This window comes from Benincasa hispida, chromosome 1, assembly GCF_009727055.1.
Source record: "Benincasa hispida cultivar B227 chromosome 1, ASM972705v1, whole genome shotgun sequence".
Taxonomy (NCBI): domain Eukaryota; kingdom Viridiplantae; phylum Streptophyta; class Magnoliopsida; order Cucurbitales; family Cucurbitaceae; genus Benincasa; species Benincasa hispida.
In genome coordinates this window covers 67,444,664-67,464,710 of record NC_052349.1, presented here as the reverse complement: position 1 = coordinate 67,464,710, position 20,047 = coordinate 67,444,664, and positions in this window count along the sequence as shown.

The following is a 20,047-nucleotide window of genomic DNA, read 5'->3' as shown; positions in this document are numbered from 1 at the left end:
CCTTATGAATCTGTAGATTGAAGCTCCAATGGTACTTGGATAATTAATTAAACTCTTTAATTAAATTACCCAACATCCATTAACTGTCGGTTACTCCATTAAAGAACGACAATTGCACTCTTCGCACTATAGATATATTTCTATGTCCATTAGATATAACCAATCAATAGTGAGATGACCCTTCACAATATCTCGTAAGTACAGCTAGGCCAAAATTATCATTTTGCCCCTGTAGTTACATCTAACTCCTTAAGTACCACTGGTTCCTCTAATGAACAATAAGTCATAGTCCAGCTATGACCAAGTCCCTGTCGAGCCAAGAGAGGGTGTGGCCACATTGTTTGAGCCCTAGAATCAGCCCTTAAAGGAGCAATTTATCTACTTATCCCGACATCAGGGAAGGAGTGAATTCCATCTTGTGCAGTTGTGTTCCCAGCTCCTCAATCAGACGAATCCCCAAAATGGTAGGTATATTGAGTTGACAATCTGGCCACTCTCACCCATATAAATCAAATAACTGCCTTCATAGGCAGGAGTTCACATTTCACTCAAGATTCAGGTCATGTCAACCGTGGTCATCCTAGTGAAATGTAAGTCTCTATTATTAACGACGTTATATAATGATACTAGTCATTTCGTGGTCCGGTCTTATACAAACTCTTTGTCTAGGATACTCCTATAACACCCGGACCTTCGCAGTATTCCTTAGGTTGAGAGAAGAACTCATAATTAAAGCCTTAGAAGGAAAAAGTTTGGCTAAGTCCCTAAATATGCCTTGGAGTTAAGAATACTTGATGGGAACCCAAGCTGGAAAATTTAAAAGCAGAAATTTGGCTAAGTATTAGAACCATGCTTTGGAGGTGGCATCAAGTAGTCACCTTTAGTAGTCAAGAAAATGGCTAAATATGGAGACCATGTGGTTTAAATAGGAATAAAGGAGGAGTTTGAGAGGGAAAGTTTAGCTAAATGTTAAAGAATTCAAGAGTTGGAAGCATAGTAGGTTGGAGGGTAGAATTTTGGCTAAGTGTCAAGACTATGCTTTGAACCTAGAATTGGCCTGGAAATGGAAGAAAACAAATTGGCTAAGTGTTGGGAGACAAGGTAAATTCATAGGCAAGAAGGAGAAAATTGGACTAAGTCTTAAGTATAAAATGAGTCATCTCGAAGCTAGAAGCACAACTAGAAAAGGTAGGAACCTTGGACACAACCCTAGGATAGAACTGCTCACTTGGACGTATGTTAGGGAAACTCTAGTAATCTGGATAGGTTAAATGCCTAGGGGGAAGAAATGGTTAAGTTATGGACAACCATACTTTGATCTAGGCATAACCAAGTGAAAGATAGGGGATGGACGCATGGAAATGAGGTAAGGAATGCATAAAGGTCAAAGCTGAAAATTTGGCCAAGTGTTGGAAAGCATATGACCTAATCAGGAGGTAAAACCTTAGAGTTTAAAGGTTGGACACCCAGAGGGCATGTTGGACACATGGGAGGATAAATAAAAGCCAATTTAAACCTAAGAAAGGGAATATTGGAGCTTGAAGTAACCATGGAGGAGGAAGCTAAAACAAGAACCCTAAGAGAAAAAAGGGAAATGCATGTCTTGAGGACATAGCATGCTTGGACGCCTAGGTGAGGAAGTTGACTGTTTTGGGGAGCACTTAGGGAAGTCTAAGTCACAAAGGATTGGCCTTGGACACACAAACACCAAGTAGGTAGGCACTGGACTTCACCTTAGACGCATGGTTGAAGTTGGAAGTTTGGGGACACTTTCAAGGAGCCATGCGCTGGAGTAGGGCTAATTAGGGTTGATGTGTCTTAACCAAATGCAACCTTGAGAGTCTCAAAAATAGGTGGACGGCTTAGAATCAAGCTTGAAGTATGCAAAATGTGAGTAAGACACTTCAAGCAAGCACCAAGCATCAGACATGATTGGAGAAGGACACATCAAGTAACATACAAGTAGGAGGTGGCTTGGGCTGGGCGTTGGCTTCACCTGGAGAGGGCACTTCAACTCCATGCAAGGTGGAGGTGTCAGGTGTCTGAGGCATGTAGGCATGACAAGGATGGGCTTCTAAGGCCGATAAATACCTTGGATCTCTCACTTCACTTCAATCATTCAGAGTTCTCTCAAAAGGATTTCATAAAAGAGAGAGTTGGAGAGGAAATTAGGGCTAGGGAAGCTCTAGGCATTTAAAAACAAGTCCAGGCATTTGAAAGGAAGTTCTGGGAGTTTAGGGAAAGGTCCAAGCATTTGAGGGAAAGCTTTGGGCGTTTGGGAGCAGGTCCAGGCATTTGAAGAGAGGTTTTAGACGTTTGAAGTGAGATCCAGGCTTTGGAGGAAGAATTCCAGGCGTTAGAAGTGGTATCCAGGAGTTAGGTTTGAGCACTAGGTATCCTGAAAGTTGACCAGGCGTTGGTAAGGTTGGATAGACGTCCAAACAAGAGTCCAAGCATTGGGCAAGGAGAGTCAAGCGTCCAATTGACAAAACAGGGTGCAGAAAAGACAACTTTGCGTCCAACAGCTGTTCTCATAGTTTGGAGGTTTTATTTAGGTCTTTTGGGGTTGGTAAGCTAGGATTAGGGTTAAGAAAGTCTTCCAAGTTTATTCTAACCCTAAATACGAGACTCTAAGTGTAAGCCCTTGTCCCTTTTTCACTTGTTTATGCTTAGCATCAACCTAGATAAGTGAGCTTATGTACCTAAATGAATAACTTGGATTGTATGACCTAAGAAAGTTCTAATTTTAAGTGTTGGAATGAAAATTGGAAATTACTTAACAAATGCAAGTTCTTTTAGAAATGTAATAATACATTTTATTATTTGAACAATTTTTTTATGATTTGGCACTTGTATAGTGAACATGATTTGTTATTGGCTAAAGGTTACAAGGAAAGAAAGAACAAATTTTGTAGGAAATGCAAGTTAGCTGAGAGGGGCATTGGAGTTGTTTGTTTTTTTAAAAAAATATTATTGGATTAATTTGCTAAGATCTAAAATTAATTTAACTTGATAAGTCTTGTAAGGATACAAAGAATAAGGAAAATAAATAAAAAACCACGTAGTAGGGCAAACAAGCAGCTGGGTGGAGGACTTTGATTGGAGGAAAAAGTGTGCAGCTTCGGCCAGAAATTTAGGATCTGAAGAATCTGATGGTTCTCCCAAAATACTCGAGAAAAATCTTTCATATTTAAACCAGATTAAATCTTATTGAGTTGTGAGTCTATTCTAGGGCTGCTCAAGAGATTTGGGATCGGAAAACTGAAGAAATCATGAAAATAATGAAGGTTGCCCGGAAAACTGGAAAATCCGAGTAAGGTGTAGTCCAAGAGAGATTTTGAGCTCTGGAATACGAGTTAAGAGCTGTAATTTTGAGGTTAGTTAGCTTAAAGGTTTATTAACATATTTCATGAGGGAAGTATGTGAAAATTTGCGCTTTAAGTTGGGGTGAAAAGTTGGTTAAAGTGAAACCAGTGTTTTCTCGAACAGGGTAGCAGCAGGCCAGCCACCCCCCCTAAGGCTGCCAGCCCCACCAGCGCGCCTCCTTCCATGCCAGCGCCCTTCAGCACGCCTCAGCCCGTTCAGCCCTGCCCACCCACGGCCAGCCTCGCCCACCCACGCCCACAGCCCACGTCCATGCCCATTTCTAGTGCCCAATTGCTTGTTTTTTAGCATTTTGGGTATTTGTGAGCATTTTTTAATCCTAATTAAGATTTTCTTGATATTTTGACCCTAGAATGAATAATTTTGGATTAAAAACTGGTTTTTGGGCCATTTTGGGTAATGTGAGGAAAATGGATTTAAGGAGCAAAATGTGAATGTTTAAGTGTTAAAATGAGTTCAAGTGGTTACATTGAATCACTATAGGCTGTTTTGGTTGATTTTACCTATCATGAGTGTCTAGTAACCTTGGGACTTTATTTCAGGTCAAATTGAAGTTGGAAAGGCTTACAACCCAAGGAGCTCATGCCAGTGATAGTGAGTGGTTTATTTTCGGATGTTTTAATATAGAAAGTAATTATATATGATAGTATGCTATGATTTATGAAATGTGATGACATGATCTGTTTTACTTGACTGATATTTCAAAAATGTTTAAATCATGATTTCTAAACTCTCGATGGTTTTATACAATCTTGATTTATCAAAACGTAGTTTGAAATCAGAGTTTACATACTTGTGATTTGTATGGTTTTTATGAAAACTTCTTGATGATGGAATCAAGGTTGTTGAATGGTTGTGGAAATGGTTTCAAACTACTGATTCTTGTACCCGAGAGATGGTTATGTTCCCATGCTACTTGAATGTGTTTCAGTAGTACTGCTCAAGCGATCAAGGGGCTACCGGGGTCAGATATGGCCAGAGTATACCGGGAAGTCCAGAGGAACCTTCGCCTGTAGTGCCACCCAAGCTATCAGGTGGCTACCACCGGGGTCAGATGTGGCCAGAGTATACCGGGGAGTCCAGAATAACCTGGGCCTGTGGTGTGTATCTATGCTTAGCCTTAAGGCAACTCTACGTGCATGTATGACCTTGTGATTTGGTTTACACCACAGGGGGCATTCTTTGTCCAGAGTAACCCGCTATTGTAAACGAGTATTTGGGACTGAGTTGGTGTTGTTTTCTGATAACGATTGAATGCTTTAAAACGTGCTGAGTTGATCATGCCACTGTTTTACTAGCACGTGTTTGAGATGCTATTGAATCTTTTATACTTGGCCAATGTTTTGTTGAATGATTTAATTACTTTTATTGATGATTTAGAAAGCAATAACTTATGTTTATATTCAATTACCACTCACTAGGCATTAGCTCATGCTTTCGATGTTTTATGTTTCCCTCCCCCCCCCCAAGGTAGCGTTAAAGTTTCGGAAACACTCTGAGTTGTTTACTGCCACACGACAAGAGTCTCCTGCTACATTGTAGGCCTTGCACTGATGTAAATAGATTGATATCACGAACCTTACGTGTCATGGTTTTGGGAGTACGGGACAAGAGGAATTTTTTTGTTGTGTAATGTCTGAAAGTGTTTCCGTTGTGTCTAAACTTTGTTCATGGTTTGTATATAACAGGAGATAGAAAGTTTATGAAACTTGCTTTTGGATACCGTAATATGGAATATGCTGAATGGAAATTAAATGTACTAAAGGATCATTGTGTAACTGTTCAGATTTAAGCACAGGTTAAGTTGGTTAGTAAGATGCTAAATGTCATCGGGGGAGGTGATGTTTAGCATCTTCACGCCTCTTTCTAGATTAGGTGGGTAATCTAGGAGGGGGTGTGACACTAAGTGGATTATTGGCTTGTTACAGGATTGGGATTCTGAGGACAAATAGCACTTGTAATATCCACAAAGCGGGTCGTATCCGTATTGTTATCAGGAAAAGGTACCCAACCTTATCCATCTACTACACGGCATGTAGGTTATCATTTAAACATGATCCACTTGTATATCTCTACATACATGTTTAAATTACATAAAATAACCTAGGATCTTAGTTTATTGGATTGAGTGTATGCTCATAATATAACAATTATTATTAATAACAATTTGTTTATACAATGTTTACAAACTACGAGAATACCAAAGAGATTTAGGACACCAATCCCAACATTTTACTACTGATTCTAAAGTCAATGAGACTTCAGCCTCTCTAGTGTCAATAACATTAGCCAAGATACTCCAAGTACCTTGGTTAAGCAACCTATTTCCTTTCATAGCTGAAATTACTTTGGGTAGAACCACAGTCCCAACCCCTTTAAACTTAAAGTTGGCTTCCATAAGAGGGTTAAAAACACCTCCTTCCAGGAGCAGTCTATACCGACATGATTAACAGCCAACCAATTCATGCCCAGTATCACATCAAAATCACACATGTTTAAAACTAACAAGGTCACATCTAATGTATCATTTTCTATTTCTACTTGACATGTCTTTATCTTTTCAATAGCTAACATGATTTCTCCTGATGGAGTAGAAACTGATAGAACATACTGTAAGGGTTCTAATTCTAACATGGAGTATTTTACAAATATTGATGATATGAGTGAGTGAGATGAACTCGAGTCAAACAAAACCAATGCATGGTATCCCAAGATTGGGAACGTGCCTGTCACAACGGTGTTGGACTTCTTCTCAGCCTCCTGTCGAGTGGTAGAATACGCTCTACCCTACTACTGCTGGCAGCTCAAACCACCCTAATTCGAGCTCGCAGGTTGGCTTCTATTATCAGATGCATTCCTCTTGGGGCACTTCTCCGACATGTGCTCTCTCTAGCCACACCGAAAAAAAACTCTAATACTAGCCAGACATTGTCCCTAGTGATGTCTACCACATGTCGAAAGACCGGCTTATTCTCTTTAACAATTACAGGCTGGGAGCTCTATTGCCCCCATTTTCGTAGAGGTCTGTCCGCGTTGTCTCTTTTATGGAGGCTCTGGAGGCCTCTGGTCTGCCTTCCTCTTCTGACCTGAAGTGGATCCTGCTCCCTATGATCTCACGTTTCCCTCTTTTGTAGTGGAATCTATTCTCTGGCTGCTATACACAACATTATTGCATAACTGGTGGGTTCATGGGCCACTACATGACCTCTTAGCTCATCCTTCAGACCTTAGATGAACTTCTCTATCTTATCCTCCTCTGTGGCCACCAACTTGGGAGCAAAATGAGACAGCTTGATGAATTCTTATTCCTACTTTGCAACAAACAGGACCCTTTGCTTCAGATTCATGAACTCTGCCTGTTTATTATACCTCATGTCGACAAAAATTACTGCTCGTAGAATTGCTCCTTAAACTGGTTCCAAGTAACTGGCCCTTTACTGGTGTCAATAAAATTCTCGACCGATTGCCACCAAATCTTAGCATCATCAATCAATATAAAACCTACACGTTGAAGCATTTGGTTCTTGGGGCATTTCATATAGCAAAAAATAATCTCAATGGAGGACATCCACATCTCTGCCTTTGTAAGGTCTGTTTGCAACCCATCAAAGGTACGAGGGCTATACTTTCTTAAATTCCTCAAGTGTTTAACTTCAAGAGACAAGTCCTGCACGTTCTGATTTTGTGGCTGGATCAGTTGCACCTGTACTGGTCGTATCGGTCCCTGCTGAGTCTAATTTTGAGCTTACTGCTCTACTACTGCGTTGCAAATCAATTCTTGTATCCACTCCATCAGGGATGATGTAATAGCTTCCCCAATTCTTGATGCCATTGCCTCCTCATCAAATTGAGCCCCAGGTGGATTTGGAGTTATCAGAACATTTTGACTTCCACTGGCTCCATCATTCTGCACATCCGACACGGAAAGGTCCTAGACTTGTGGATACTGCACTTGGGGGTCCTGAACCCCTCCTCTAACCTTTCTTCTTGCCCTGAGTTTAGGCTTCGTGACCTAACATGTACCTAAAGATCAGTTCTCACTGGATCCCTTATCATGAAAACATGTCTACTAAGGCATTAAATCAAACTATTTTCATGTAATACATACTAAAAACTCTTACTTGTAGGGACATACCTGGCGATGACGAAGAATCCCTCACTGGGCCACAGGGACTATCTAGATTTACATAGTAAGTCAGTCTTCAGAACCCAAAACATGGGCTATGATACCAATTGTAACGACCCAGCTCCTTAGGACTTAAACTAGGTCGTTACTATAGACATGCATGCATGCAATTCAAATTGACATCTTTTTGTGACTTAGTAAAACCAGATAAATAGCATAAAATAATTAACTTTATTAAAACTAAATAATTGAAATTCATTTAGAAGGGTACCGTTAAAACCATAAAACAGAACTAGAAAATTCTTTTAAAAGTCTAAAATACAAATACCAAAACTTCCAGTTCAAACATCAAGACTAGAAATTTTAAAACATAAAATCCTAAAAACATGAGTGGAAGCATAGACTGGTCCCAGTGGCTCATACGTGTTCTTACCTTACCGGAAAAATAAACATGAGAAAAATGAGTATAAAATACTCAGCAAGTAACCACACTACCAGGGTCAGGCTAAACATCTATGTCCTCTAGATGTCACTCTCTAATGGGACGTGCACAGACCTCTACTTTCCATAGGATGGCTAACTAGTGGTTATTTGAACCCACTCTACCATAGATTAGGTGTATCCACAAACCTTTGGTGAATCTCAAAGGAAACATAAAACCTCTGGTGAAATCCCGAAGGGGATCACCACCTCTGGTGAATCTCGAAGGAAACATAAATCTCTGGTAAATCCCAAAGGAAACACAAAACCTCTGGTGAAATCCCGAAGGAAACACAAATCTCTGGTGAATATCGAAGGAAACACAAAACCTCTAGCGAAATCCCAAAAGCGATCACCACCTCTGGTGGATATCTATTTAAGAGTAGAGGTAACTATCGCTATCTTAAACATAACATGCATCCTAAAACATAGTCCCACAAACAGGCAAATATATATCATCATGCTCAATGTTCATCTAGCAAATCGTATAAACAAAATAATCTTAGTTCATGCTAGCACTCGCAACATACTTCAAACCATAATCAAGATCAATCTATTTATCCTCATGCATCTTAATGCAGACAGTCTTGGAATCAATAAAAATTAATCTTAAATTTATCGTCTGACACAAAGTTGGTAGCAATAGTAAGATTACTTACCTCAAATTTGTTCACGAATATTAGTCCACGAAATTAATCTTCTTAAAACCTTTAGAAAACTTGAATCAATTCTATAACATAAATCACCATTTTATGTAGCAACCATGGCCTAGAGTAATGAATCCAAAATTTTAACTAATCCTTTGGGGTCTAAATCCAATTAACCAAATTGGTTCAAATGTCTCTAATTCAACTTACCAGAATTGTGACTTGGTTCAAAATTAGTTCCAACGTTCAAGTTATTTGTCCAATCTGAACATAAATCAAAACCAAAATTTAATAACTAAATTTCCAACAATTACCCTTAATCGAAAAGAGAACCAACCCAACTACTCACCCAAAACTCACCAAAATTTTAATAATTTTCTGCTGAAAGTTGGTCTCTTCTTTGATGAGCAATGTCTCCAAAAATCTTCAAAATCTTGGATCTAAAAATCCAAACATAATGCGTTTATATGGAATTGGCCTCTAAAGCTAAGTGAGCATTCAAAATCTTCAAGAAGACCTTAAAACTCAAATCTTACCCAAAACTACAATATTTTGGTGGTGCACAACGGATTTCAGCGACGAACAAGGCTGGGCAGATTCTGTAAGAGCATGAAAGCGATGGCTGGAGTTGAGGACTGGAAGATGTGGCATTGCTAGGCATGGCGTCAAACGAGCATTGCCAACTTCAGACGGACGATGTGCCGATGTAGCAAACAACAGCGAGGTTGCGATGACGGTGGAGGACGGTTGATAGCACATTTGGATCTGGTCGGTTAAGGCTAAATGCGATGGTTGTTTGTGGCGACTTCGAGCTTTGACAGAGACGGAGGTGCGATAGCTAGTCACTGGTGATCGGTGCAGTGTCGTCAGCTGGAGGGAACTCTGGCGAAGCGACGTGAAGATTAGACGGTAGTTAGGGTTGGCGTAGGTGTTGGCAGTACGAAAAAGAAAAAGGAGATAGGGGGTTTGTACATGATACGAAGAGGGCGAGAGAGATTTTTATTTTTTATTTTATTTTTTTTTCAAATATCTTATAAGTAAAACCTTAACTCAAACACTTGTTTATAACAACTCAAACCCTTTTCCTTTTCTTCTACAAAATCCAAATCCTTTTTGGATTGACAAAAAAAAAAATCCAAATCTTTTTGGAAAATAATTTTTAAGTCAATTATCTCAAATAATCGATTTAATTCCAATTATCTTCACCAAAAATATTTTTAAAAAAAATCAAAATCTCTCAGTTTTATTCAATTTTTCAAATTAAATTAAAATTTAAAAAATTGACATAAATCCCAAATTTTCCTTTAATCAAAAGTAAATTCCAAAATTCTTCTCTAAGAAAAAATTAAAATTGAATTATCCTTTCATAATAATCCAATTCTCAAATACTTTAAATTACCTAATATTTGGGATGTCACAGTACATGTCTCGTAGACCTAGATTCTCTAGATGACCCTCAAACACTTTAGATGAGAGAGAGCCTTCGTAGATAGATCGGCAATGGCTACTACCTCACTGTTGTCACAGTATAAGGTGACAGACGAGTCTATATTTGGAACTACTTCCAAATTGTTTAGGAACTTCCTTAGCCAAACTATTTCCTTTGCTGCTTCATAAGTCGCTACATACTCAATTTCTATAGTGGAATCTGCAATACATCTTTGCTTGATGCTAGCCACACTACATCTCCTCTGTTTAGGGTAAATACTGATCCTAGTGTGGATTTCCTATAATCCTTGTCAGTTTGGAAATCAGAGTCAATGTATCCTATAAGGATCAAATCCTTAGCTGCATACACCAGGTTATAGTCCTTCGTTCTTTTAAGATACTTGAGGATGTTCTTAACCGCAGTCCAGTGGTCTAACCCTGGATTAGACTGATACCTACTGACTACTCCCATTGTATAATAAATGGGCCTAGTGCAGAATATAGCATACATTAAGTTGCCCACAACTGAGGCATAGGGAATACATCTCATACCCTCAACTTCTTGAGGCGTCTTAGGACACTGTTCCTTAGACAAGTGAACCCGTGCCGGAAAGGTAATAAATCCTACTTAGCATTTTGCATCAAAAATCAAGACAACATTTTGTCGATATAAGTTGCAGTGACCTAGCACGACAAAGCACTCTCCGAGGGCATGGAATGTCGAATTTTTCGGTCAGAATCTCGACAGTAATGTCTCTCTTAGATTCTCCGGTCGAAATACGGGAAAACTCCATTCAATTCTCGATGGAAACGGAGTTTTGCGAATTCTCCCCGGAACTGGAAGATCATTTCGAGATCTCACCTTATTCTCAAACCTGGCGGCTCGGTTGATTGGCACTCCTGTAGGCTCATCTTGCATACAAATTCTGGGGGTGGGGAAAGCCCGGGGAACAGGACATTAGCGGAATTCATTCCACTCCAAAAGAGCCTTAGACAGAAAAGCAAAACGAGGAAGAAGTAGCTTTCCAGGGTTTTAATAAAGGATCTCCTGCAGGGAACGATGCTCCTTCTCATGCCCGTTTGCCAACATCCAGAAAACTCGCCTTCTGCTATCTTCCACTCCGAAGTTTAGGATTGAGTTTCCGATTTGGTTGGTGATTCTTAAGTTGCTTGAGACAGAGCTAGCGTTCTGTTCTTGTGGTCCCTAATGATTTGGATATCAAGTACATACTACGCATCTCCCAAATCTTTCATTTGGAATTGGGTTGTCAGCCATTCCTTAATGTCAGTAAGGTACTCTACATCATTTCCAATGAGTAGGATATCGTCCATATAAAGTATAGAAAAGCTACTTTATCGTTGATGATTTCCTTGTAGATATAGGGTTCATCAACTTTTTGATCAAAACCAAAAGATTTGATCGTTGTATCAAATCTAATGTTTCAATATCTAGATGCTTGTTTCAACCCATAAATGGACTGATTTAGCTAACTTTTTACTCTTGACCTTGAGCTATGAACCTCTCAAGCTGAAACATAAAGATATTTCCTTCAAGATTTCCATTCAGAAAAGTAGTCTTGATATTCATTTGCCATATTTCATAGTCATAATATGTAGCTATGGATAACAGAATTCTTATAGATTTAAGTATAGCAACAGTGGAAAAAGTTTTCTCATAATCAACCCCTTTCCCCTAAGTATAACCCTTTCCTACAAGTCTAGCTTTGAAGGTTTGTACCTTTCCAGCTTTATCTCTCTTTCTTTTATAAATCCATTTACACCCTATGGGTTTTACCCCTTCAGATGGATCTACAAGATCCCATATTGAATTGAAGTACATAGACTCCATTTCAAGGTCTATGGCTTTGACCTATTGGTCCTTGTCTATATCATTCATTGCTTGGTTATAGAACAATTGATCCTCAACACCATCATCTAGCATGATAAACTGAGTTTCAATTAAACCCATGTAGCAATCAGATTGTATCACAACCCTCCCACTGCGTCGAGACACTCTCAACGATTGAGAAGAACGAGACTGCCATGAAGTGCTTACTTCTTCATTAACTCTTGATGAAGGACCAACTGCATCAACAACCCTTGTTGATTATTCAGTAGTTTCACTTAATACTATTTTGCTTCGTGGTTTATGAACTCTCATGTGGTCTTCCTCTAAAAATGTAGCATTTGTCGATACAAACATTTTATTTTCTTAAGTGTCATAGAACAGGCCACCTCTCGTTTCCATAGGATAACCAATAAATTGGCATAATCTTGAATAAGATTCCAGCTTCTTAGGATTTGTCACTAACACATGTGCAGGAAAACCCTAGATTCTAAAGTAAAGTAAACTTGGTTTACGCCCCCCTCCATAACTCGAAAGGTATTTCAGAAACACTCTTCGAGAGAACATTATTCAAGATGTGAGCTACAGCCTCGACTGCATACCCTCAAAACAAGTTAGGCAATTGAGCAACGGAAGAAAACCAGATCATTACACATTCTAATTCATTAATTTTGGCTTCAAATTCAACATGCTCATAAACTATAAAGAGAGTTTCAACATTAACCTTTAAAGAACTTGTTGAATAACGATTTCTAATTGCAATCCTCCCTTCCTTTAGATGTTAACCACCACAAAGTCTTCCCTACTATTCTCTTGGTGCCTTAGATTGAGTTATGAGACTCAAAATAAGCTTGAATTAGGGAAATGAAGGAGAAAGGTTTTCTGGTTTTCAGCATAATGAAGTTTTTCTTCAAATAGGTTTTTCAACAAAAATCTCTCCATTGCATCATCGATTTCCACATCAAAATTGAAGTTTATATTGCATGACATTCAAGCAAAAAACCTTCTACATGAATTCCAGCTCAAGCTTGAGAATTTGAGTTGTAAAGATAGTGGAACCATGAATGAGCTGCTAGGTTGAAGAAGTGGGAAATTCCCACTTTTCCAATTTTCTAATTTTCCAATTTTTATTTCAATTTTGAAACTTTTCCAAAATTAAAATTAAAAATTAACTCTTCAATTTTAATTTTTTAATTAAAATTGAGTTTTTATTAATTTTACAAAAATTAATTCAATAATTAATTTTTCTAATAAAATTAATAATTAATAATTCATTCATTCATTCTAATTAATTTAATATCAAATATCAAATTAATTACTCATCAATTCCACTATCATGAATCCCTATCCATGAATTTAATATTCAAATCATATTTAAATATTAACCAATTTTACAATTTCGTTTAATTCCAAAATTAAACGTGTAATTATATCACATATAATTACTAATTCCTTTAATTCTAATTTGAACGTTTCAAATCAACTTATCAGGCTACTTTAAGGCTAATCCATTTGTGAGCTAGTAGAGGGACCTAGTGGACCTGCAGATCATGGGCTCCAACGATCCAAGATTAATTGGCTAAACTCTTTACACCGAATTAATCCTCATTCGTTAACTACTGGGTCACTCCACTAAAGCTCAGAGTTGCATTCCTCTCACTGTAGATATATGTGTCTACTCGATATAACCACGATTAATAAGTTAACCCTTCACAAATTGTGTCAAAAAGTTGTTTTACCCCCGATATTACCTCTTGTTCCTTAAATCCCACTGATTCTCTAATGAACAATTGGTTTGTGATTTGATCATTAGACCGAGTTCCTTTCGGACCAATGAGAGGGTGGGGACCCTTGTTCAAGACCCAGAGTCATCACTTAAGGGAACAACCTCTCTACTATCCTTAAAAGTAGGTAGGAGTGAATTACATCTTGCACCCTATGTCCCCAGCTATCTACCCGATCTTACCCCTGAAATGGGTGGCTTATTAAGTCAGCGCTATTGAGCCAACTCTCAACTATGAAAATCTAAGGATAATCCTGAATATAGCTCAAGATTAAGGTCAAGTTACTTAAGTCATCGTTTTGAAATAGTCAATCTTTAACAGTAAAAAGCGTTATAAAGAAAGAGTGACTTATTTCTTGGTCTAATCTTGCGCAAACTCATTGCACAAGACGCTCCCACTCCTCATGTCACTACATGGATGAATCAGGATCACTTCGTTTGTAGACTTTACAACTCCTTGTAACAACTACAGAGTGGGCTGCATCCGATAGTGTTACCAGAATAAGACATGCAACCTTATTCATATACTATGGATCATTTAGACTATTTACTCGAACCTGATCCACTCTTATGTCTCCACGTAAAGTTCAAGTACTCATGTAATAGTCATGGATCTTTTAGTTTATTGGATTTATTTCTAAAGCAAAATAAGCAATTATATATTCAATACTACTTTATTGAATCAAACTTCAATAACAACTTTATTGATTTACAGAATGAGTTTATTGTTTACAAATCACGTGTTTTATGACATAAAACCCAACAGAGCTGCTGGAAGGAACTAATTCATTGTAAAGAAGAACAAACGTGATTAGTGACTCTTGAATCAAGTATTAGCAAAGTATTTGGGGCAATTGCATTTCCAGTGACCATCCACATTGCAGTGGAAGCATTTGCCCTTGTCAGCCTTAGCTTTGCCCTTGCCTTTTCCAACAGTGGGATCTTTCCCCTTCCCTCCTTTCTTTGTTTGGATCTTCTTAAAATAAGAGCTTGAAGGAACAATCTTAGTTCCAAGGGATGAACACTTATGAAACTTTTTGGAATGGGCAACATTTGTCTTTCCTTCTACTGGTTCTTTACCTTTCATAAGGGACATAAAACTCTATAACTCATTTAAAAGGGTAGTCAAATTGTACTATATTTTGTTCATAATCGCATTGCTGCAGTATTGAAGAAAACTCTTCAGAAGAGATTCTAAAATAAAAGACACCTAACTCTTTTCATTGATGATCGCAACGTTCATTTTGGTGACATTTGAATTGGACTATCAGGACGAGAACATGTTCTTTCACTGATTGGTTTTCTTTCATGTGCACATTGTAAATGTACTTGAGGGCCTCGTGTCGGGTCTGAATGGACGGTTGTCCAAAAATCTCCTAGAGGTACTCCATCATGGTCTCATGCTTCTTGGTAAGAATGTCAGATAGATTTTCCAAGATGTAGACTCAAACCTTATCATTGGTCTTCTTACAACGGTCATACGCATCTTTCAACGCTTGGGATGCATTTCGAGCGGGGACTGGAGGACATTCCTCCGTCAAGACAAACCGTAGATCATCAATGACTAGAATGGTATTCAGGTTAGATTTTCACGCCGCATAGTTTTCACCGGTTAATTTCTCATTTTTTAAGCAAAGATATGATTGTGGAAGAAATGCTAAAACATACAACAATCAATTGATCGTACTAGTTATATTTGTCATAACCCATTACTAATAATCCAATCAATTCAGCAAAAATATATGTAATCATAGAACCTTAATTAAACTACTGATTTCGTTTTTGCAATTTTACTTCAAAGATTCAGAGCAACAGCCACTGAAAGGTGATTAGCTACTCCTCCCCTGAATTGAGACAATCTCAGCCAATCACTAATCCCATAATAACTCTCATTCCTATAGTTTTTTAACTATCGTTGTTTCGATCAAAGATTCATTAACTAACTTAATTCATTTCGTAAGTGTGACCCTCCCATTTTCAGATCCTAGAGGTACGCTTCAACATGCTATCGAAGGGAAAGACAACTATTGAAGATTAACTTAAGAAACCTTATCCATTGCTGGAGTTTGCATTGTTCTGACCCCTATGATCAAGCCCTCCAAAAAGATGGTCACTCCAAGACGACACACAGACAAACCATAGGAATCTCACGGTGCAACCTGATGGAGAAGACCGTAGGATACATTGACACGTGTCCCTCTCCCACTTACTATGAACATTTTCCCCATTCACCTTGTTACTNCCTGATGGAGAAGACCGTAGGATACATTGACACGTGTCCCTCTCCCACTTACTATGAACATTTTCCCCATTCACCTTGTTACTGACTCATGCAAATAGTTTCCGAATGGAGGTTGCGCCCAGAGCGATACGAAGCCGAGCATAAATCTTACTGTGTGAACTCTTGGGGACGTGAGAGTTGAAATTTGATATATCACATATACCAATATCCTTCCACTAAAGTATTATAATATTTTTAGAATTTTATTATACTTAGTTAAAACTCGGCTAATGAATTTATTTAAGTCCTTTTTAATTTGCTCGATATAATATTTATATTGAATAATTTAACAATACTTGATTTCATTTATTAATCTATTTTAATAAAATCAATCATTTATTGCATGCTTATAAAAATATTTACTCAATTCATCTTTCAGGTCGGTTCCCAGGTGGAGGTGTTCCGTTTCTGTTAGCTTAAATACCCCCTTCTAGACAGAACATTCCATAGACAAAGGTCCCTTATGGGCAATTATTTTATAAATTTAATCTTTTAATTAAACTTATATTAATCCTATTAAAACATATTAAAAAGATTAACCTATTCCTAATCTCATTAGAAAAACATATTCCTAATCTCATTAGAAAAACATAAGTCTAGCTTGATTAATTTTAAACTATTTAAAATTAATATTTGGACCTATGTTTGCATGCAACACTTGATTATAGATTTTAAATTATCTCATTAAAACTACAACATTTATATTTTAATGCTTTATTAAAACCTATAAATTTTCATCTAAAGATATCGATTAAATGCAACAATTATATTTATCTAAGTAATGTCATGCTCAATGAAAATTCATTTTCATTTGTAAATATAACAATTATATAAAGCATTCATGAAAAACAAGCATTCACATACATCATTCTACTATTTATTATAACAATTTTAATATATAGTATGATGCATGGACATGCCTAGATTAATCATACATCACTAACATAATACTTTTATGCATGAACATGCTAATTTAATCATACATCTATAGAATATAACCCTTATATTTAATTATGATGCATGTACATATTTATCGTAAGGTGAGTATTTTTAAATCTATATAACATACAATATATAAATTGAATTCAAAATTAATTTAAACATACATCCAATGCATAATTAAATTAAACAGCAAAAAGTGGACCAATTTTGGCACCCTAATGCAAAAAAAAATGATTAAATTAATATAACTATTAATTTAATTAATTAAAAAATACAAAAGGAATTAGGGTAAACAACTTCAGTCGCGTCGTCCTCGTGGCTGCCAGCACTCCATCAGCTTCAGCTTCAGCCACATCATCCTCGCGCTCTACCAGCACTCCGTCAATATTTGCAACACTACAACTATGATGCGTTACGTCTACCTCTCAGCGTTGCAAGACTGGGATAGTAGCATTGTGACATTGATTGGTAAAATGCTACTGTTCTCCTACTTCTAGACCCTGAACTTGTCCCAAACACCTCCATTTCTTTTCGATCTCTTCAACAACCGTTGCTCTTTCGATTGACACGGACGTACAGACTCGAAGCAAGAATTAAATTGCCCAAAAAAATATAACGGGCCTTACAATTTAATCAAATTAAAAGTAATCTAGTGCCAAAATCGAAAACATCTGATTTTGAAAATCGACATTCAAATGATCCAAATGCAAAATATTAAACCCACTCTAAACTTATTTTGTTTCAAAAAATACGAAGAAGGTGGATGCAAGAAATTGGCTCTAATACAAATTGAAAGGATCGAATCTCATAGTGGAAACGTTTGTGTGAGAACGCCTTACATCCTGCAATTCGATTTTTACATAAACAATTCATTATACTAAAACAGAATATAAACATGTAAATTAGCATGCTTTGGAAAGAGATTAGAACCGTTCTTACCTTTTTAGATTCCCAAGTTTTACAAACAATCCTTTTTAAGTTCCAACGAACAGCTCCTCTAACAATCTTGATCACGAACGATTTCTTGAACAATCTCGAATACTACTACGAGAGTAACCTCATTATTCTATATGACTCCAATAGAGGGATAGGTGGTATCCAACTATTGGGAAAGAGAGAGAAGAAAAGGGTTTTGGAGAGTAGAAAGGATTCTCTTTGTGACTTAGGAAAAAATTTGCACAATAACACTTATGTGTTATGTATTGTCAGTGTCTGTGTCTATCTTCCAAGGGGCCATAGGGAAATCTTTATATAGAGAATGGCTAAGCCATTTTCCAAATCTTTTTCCTATTTTCCTTTTCCAAAATAAATTAATTAAATAATACTTATTTAATTAATTAGTCTAATACTGGTTATAAAAATAAACTCAAGCATACAAATCAAGACTTCAACGACTATTTACACTTTCTTTACAATTTGTATGCAAATACTTGTATCAGCTCAAAGTATAAATAGGCATCATTTATATTTAGTAGATAGATCTTTTTACAAACTTACAAGGAAGCTATAAGATCTGTAAAAGAAAAGTGACTTAGCTCTTGAATAATAGAAGTTCTTCTCCTTCTCGTGGTTGTAGGCACTCCATTGCCGAACCACGTACATCTCATTGTAGCTCTTCTCCTCTTCTTTCTCTTTATCACATTGCATGTTTCATCTTCTTCTTCATTCACACAGCAAACTCACGCAAACGATCAAACAAGAAGAAGGTTAGAGAGAAAGCTTCTGTAAATAGAAGTCTGAAACGAGAGAGAAAAAGAAAATTAGATTGTTTTGTTATTTTTTTCCCTTTTTCCCATCAGAGTGGTGTCACTTCCATCAGATAGTGATAGTGGTGATTACCACATGTTGCACATCAGCTGGAAGATCATGGGCCTTTTCAGCTGAAGACATTTTCATCATTTGGGCTTTTCTTGGTCAAGCAATTAAGTGAGCAAGCCCAACAAATACTTATTTAATTAATTAGCACAATTAAATAACACTTATTTAATTTAATTTGCACATTAATTAAATAACTATTAAATCTAATTTAATGTATATAGATATATAATTATCATAAACATTATATGTATATGTCCAATACCTCTTTATTAATTAATTATTTGTGAATCTAATTCACTTGAATTAATTAATTGAATCTTATTCAAATATTACCTTCCAATTTAATTTGAATTATAAATTATATCCATAATCAATTATATATCAATCACATGAATACATAGTTTCCTCAAATTAGTTTGAACGATTCAAATCATCCCTCTTAAATATCCTCTAGTGAGCTAACAAGGAGACTTGGTGGACCCGCAGATCAGAAACTCCAACGATATGAGATTAATTGGCTAAACTCATTAATCAAGTTAATCAATATTTGTTAACTGTGGATACACCTCACTAAAGACCCACAGTTGTACTCTTCTCACTACAAATATATTTCTATGTTCATAGATATAGAGTAATAACAATTGCACCCTTACTTTTCCATTTTTAATTATGTTTATTGTTTAAGTTAAGCAAAATGTTGGGTTAAATATCTAAGTTAGATTGGATTTGTGCATCCCAAGATAAAGGATGAGTTTGAAGAAGGAAAAATGGTTAAGGAAACTTAACTCTCAGTACATATTAATCTGGCTTTACAAGAGAAATTTTGGCTAAGTGTTGATCGTGCTGAAGGATGCTTGAGCATCGAGTAAGTGTCAGGTAAGCATCAAGTAAATGTTGTCGAGCATCGAGTATAAGTAATTGAGAAGGGTCAAGCATCGAGTAAAGTCTGCCGATGTCGAGTATAAATGAGCGAAGAAGGAGGCGAGTATTGAGGGTAAGCAAGGAAGGCTCGCATGTTAAGTTCGAGCATCGAGTGAGGAGTGTATGTTGAGTGAGCTCCCAGCGTCGGATTTTCCCATCGAGTAGCAAGTCCTCCTATCGAGTATTTAACAGAGAGTTTTGAAATTTTCTGTTGAGTAAGGATCTCTCTCCATCGAGTTTTCCCAACAAGGATCAAGTTGCTCGAAACGCTCAGATTTAAACGCTCAGTTTTAGACTTCTCTTTTAGTTACCTAGACAGACAGCTTAATCTTGGCCTTTGATTTCCACTAGTGGGTGAAGAGCCTTAAGGAGATTTCATGTAAAGGGTTAG